Source organism: Camellia sinensis, chromosome 4 (assembly GCF_055761805.1).
Source record: "Camellia sinensis isolate YWXY chromosome 4, ASM5576180v1, whole genome shotgun sequence".
Lineage (NCBI taxonomy): Eukaryota > Viridiplantae > Streptophyta > Magnoliopsida > Ericales > Theaceae > Camellia > Camellia sinensis.
Genome location: NC_138964.1, coordinates 20,010,325 through 20,015,177, shown reverse-complemented (window position 1 = coordinate 20,015,177; position 4,853 = coordinate 20,010,325). Strand labels below are relative to the sequence as shown.

The following is a 4,853-nucleotide window of genomic DNA, read 5'->3' as shown; positions in this document are numbered from 1 at the left end:
TTATGTGGCTTGCCCTTCTCTTGCCATGTGTCTTGCTATCATTGGTTCTTATTGCTACATGGGGTTTCAGCAATACTGGGCTTTAGTATTTGAGTTATGTATTGGACCCTAAATGATGGGCTATAATCTTTATGGACTTACCCATGTCATATGTTATGTGATACCTTTTTCTATTGTGATTGGTTTTAACAATAGAGTTTACTACATTTATGTTGGGTGTTTGAAAAATAATAAGGGACATATACATTTGCGATTAGTAAAAGATAGTGTTACGTATTAGCATACAAAAATTTCTCTGTTCTAAGAATAATTTGATTGAGAGATATTGTTGAATACGATAATTGGTTTGAATTTGATGATGGTGATCGTGGAAGAGGAATGAAAGAGTCAAAGTGAGAATCAGATTGAGAGATAAGAGAGAAAAGTGAGACCGAGGCTTGGTTCATTTTTAGTTAAAAAGTTATTATAAATTATCATATTACACTTTTTATTTTTTGACACATATTTTCATAAAAACTTTAAAAATTACAAAAATAAATTATTCCCAAACAACGTCAAAGGGTTGCAGTTCCATGACTTGGGAAAAAGTACATCCCTTAAAAATGATACAGGTAATACTGTATTTTTGTGGCATGGTTTAATGAAATGACAGTAAATGGCATTTTTCTAAACAATGACACTAAATTATTGTTATTAAATTATAGCATGCCACTAATTAATATTTGTGTTCCTATTTAATATTTGGACTAGATATGGAATAGAGAGTTATTAATTATAATTTTATATTATTTTAGTTGTAAAATAAGATACAAAAAAAATAAATGGGTTCATATAAGTCTGCTTATCAATTATTATTATAATTTAATTTTACATTAATTATAATTTTATATTATTTTGCACAATAAGTTTAAGGAAAAATTTCACTTACCTCTTGGAGTTTGGGCCATGTGCAGTTTACCGCTTAATTTTTGAAAATGACCACATAACCCCTACATGGTTTGTAGACTGAAATACACCGTTAAAGATTCCGTTCAACTTAATACTAAGTGTAAAATATGTGACAGGCATAAGGAGGTTATATACTTATTTTCAAATTTCAAAGGAATAAATCGTACAAAATAAAGCACAGGAGTTAAAGTGCACATTGCCTTCCAAACAAATGATGAAAATATTTGTAATTCACACACTTAAGTTACTTATATATATGGGTATTTTAGTATTCTTCATTAAATGGTTAACGGATCTAACATTGCACTCTAGTCTACAAACTATATAGAGTTTATATGGTCATTCCCAAATATTGAGGTAAATCACACATAGACCAAACCACATGAGATAAAGTAAAGTTTGCCCTAAGTTTAATTCAACAATCTTGCTATACATGTGGCATGTAGAGTTAAATTACATGTTATATTGAGTCCATTTATTTAATTTTTTTGCATTTTAAAAATTATTGGGAGTATATTGGCGGTTTTTTTTTTTTTCCAAAAAAAATGATATTAGAAAGCATTGAAAGATTTGGCTTAGTAGCATTTTTCAAAATACCATAAAAAATTATTTGTTTATGACATTTCTTACTGAATGCCATAAAAAGTTATGGACACCTACCTAATTTAATGACATTTTTTATAAAAAAAAATTGTTGTTACTACTAAAGTTTAGTGGCACCTTCTCAAAAATGAGATTGAAAGCATGTCATGTATTGATCGTTCAGTAACATTTGTTAACAAATGCCATTAAAATGAATTTTAGTGTCATTTTTTTTTATAAAATGCCACAACCTTGATGCCACTAAATCACATTCTTGTTGTAGCGTGGGTTTCATTTTCTAAAAGAAATTAAGTAAAATTAAGAAAATAAAACAATAGAAAAAATTAGTGAAACATCCCTCTCCAACTTTGTGTAGTAGAAGCCAAGATCTTTTTTTTACTAGCTAAGGTCCCACAACATTTTCACAAAGAAATTTGACTCAGAGAAATTTCAGCCCTAATTCAAAGAAATTTCAATTTTCACAAAAATTCCTTTGTAAAAATTAAAATTTCTCTGAATCGGCCCAAATTTCTCTGAGTCGAGCAAAATTTCTCTGAGTCGAATTTTCTCTGTGAAAATGTTGTGGGACCTTAACTACTATGAAAATATTGTATATCATTTATCTTATAAAATCTTAATATTAAGGATCTTTAAAAAAAATCCAAAAAAATAATTTTATCCCATCTTCTCCAAACCTAAAATTATATTAAGATTTAGTTAAAATAAAAATATAATTAATGATTATTGATTAGTTTAAAATATAATTAAATTAAAATATAAAATAATTAATGATTGATCTAAAATAGAATTAAATTAAAATTAGATAAAGATATTAGAAATTAAATAAATAATCCCAACTAGAAAAGGGGCTAAAAAACAAGGAAGTTTTTGCAAGGAAACACTTCTCCCCCGCAAAAACACATCATTTGAGACAAATTATTTAAGCCATCGCTATTTTATATTTGAATAAAAAAAAATGTAACGTTATCTTAAAAATGTATAATATTATTATAAAATGCATAACATCATTTTTAAACAATAAATTATCTCAATTTTACTTAAAAAAATTAGGTAATATTTATCACAAAAATGAGTACCATCCATCACAAAAACGCATAATAAGATATATAAATGGCATTTTTCAAAATGGGCCGATATGCAACGAGGAACATGCAGCACACGTGGATTAATTTTATACATTTGCAGCCTCATCTTTTGCATAAGGTTGACCATAACTGGAACATGCAGCACACGTGCATAACATCACTTTTTGGCTATCATACAAAATTTTATATTAAATGAATAATTAAATATTTTATATGAGTGTAGGATATGTAATTTTGTGAATTTTACATGTATGTAAAATATTTGATCATTTATTTAATAAAAAATTTGGGACGTATAACATTTTTCATTCATAAAAGCTTGTAAGAGAGGGCAAATGATCGAACCAAACCAACCATCATCATTGATTTGTCCATATTGTTACTGAAAAAATAACTTATAAGTACCAGCCAATCTTAGTTTTTGTTCCAAACTAACAAAAACCAAACCTACATATGAAGATGGAAGTTGAACTCATTTCCAAAGAAATCATAAAACCATCTTCATCAACACCTCCTCACCTACGAACCATGAAACTCTCTCTTTTTGACCAAGGTGGTGGCCTAAGTCATGTACCAATCATTTTATATTATACCAAGAGGGATGCAAATTTCAACATCAATGAAAAGGTGATTAATCAACTCAAGGACTCACTCTCGAAAACACTGGCTCTCTTCTACCCTCTTGCCGGAAGAGTCAAAGACCGCTTCTCTATCGATTGCAATGATGAGGGCGTCCTGTTCTCAACCACCCGTGTTAATTGTGACATGGCCAACCTGATCACAACACAACCACCCGATCTTCAGTCTTCTTCCGCACTTGTTCCATATTATGTTTTCGTTGATCCACGCGATAAGGTAGTTCAAGTTGCTATTCAACTCAACATATTTACTTGTGGTGGAGTCGTGATCTCTGGGTGTTTTATGCACAAGATCATGGATGGTGCAACCATTGGTGCCTTCCTTAAATCTTGGGCCTCCAATTCCATTGCAAGATTAGGCTTGTCATCACCACCACCACCACCAGAAGAAGAGAAGAAAAAAAGTTAGTATACCCAGGGGCCTCAATGATTCCTTCCAAACAAACCCTACCAGCTGATCACTCAAACTGGCCTGAAAGGATGTTGCTTAGGGAGGGCGATGGTACCGTACAAAGGTTTTTGTTCAAATCCGAGGCAATATCCACCCTCAAAGCTAAAGCAACTAGTGAACGGGTGCCTAACCCAACTCGTGTCGAAGCAATATCAGGATTCATTTGGAAACATGCTATGGCTGCATCAAAAGCAGTCTGGGGTATGCAACAACCATCCATGTTGAGTCATCAAATGGACTTGAGACGGAAAATATTTGAGCCATCATTGTCAAAGTATTCTATTGGGAATTTTACATGGAAAGTAGTTGCACACTACTATCCATTTGCTGAAAAAGTAGAAGAAGAAGAAGAAGAAAAGATCACGTCATTGGATGGCTTGGTGGGTTTACTAAGAGCGGCAATAGAGAAAACAAGAGATGACATTCTGCCAAAGCTACTGCAAGGAGATGATGGGGGGTATGACGTATTTAGTAAGTTTGTCCAAGACTTAAGAGAAACTTGTCAGAGTAATAAAAATTTAAATCCATACACGTTTAGCAGTTGGTGCAAAATTGGTTTCAATGAAGTTGATTTTGGGTGGGGAAAACCTACGTGGATTAGTCCTGCTGGGACCGGAAGAGTTAATTCAATTTATAAGAATACTGTTGTTTTGATTGAAGCTGGATTGGATGATAGAATTGAAGCCTGGTTGACCTTGGATGAGCGCGAAATGGCTGTACTGGAACATGATGAAGAGTTCCTTGAGTTTGCTTATGTGAACCCAGCTGTAATTTTGTCCTAGCTAGTTAGGTATCTTGTAGTGATTCATGTCAATCCTAATATGATAAATATTGGTTGATGTTGGAACAAACTTCTTAAATTTAAAAATTAGGGAGTGCTAATTATAATAATGTTGGTTCATGTCAATCAAAAGAATTTACACACACAAATTCTAATAAACTTCAATCCTAATTATAATAAATGTTGGTTCCTAGCCTGTGGTTCACATTCATTCTAAGTACATGGGGTTGCACCACAAGAGTTCGAGTCTTTTAGGCGATGCCAACTGTGCGGTGATGATTCTGCACTAGTGAATAAGGAGTGTGTTTCCCAACTGTTTAACACTAGAGGGGAGTGAATAGCGTCTT

The 4,853-nt window shown here is 32.2% G+C and overlaps 1 pseudogene; it reads left to right on the top strand.

The window, feature by feature from the left end:
- Nucleotides 1-3,020: 3,020 nt before the first annotated feature.
- On the top strand, nucleotides 3,021-4,576 carry LOC114267295 (epi-neemfruitin B 7-O-acetyltransferse L7AT-like; annotated as a pseudogene).
- Nucleotides 4,577-4,853: the final 277 nt, after the last annotated feature.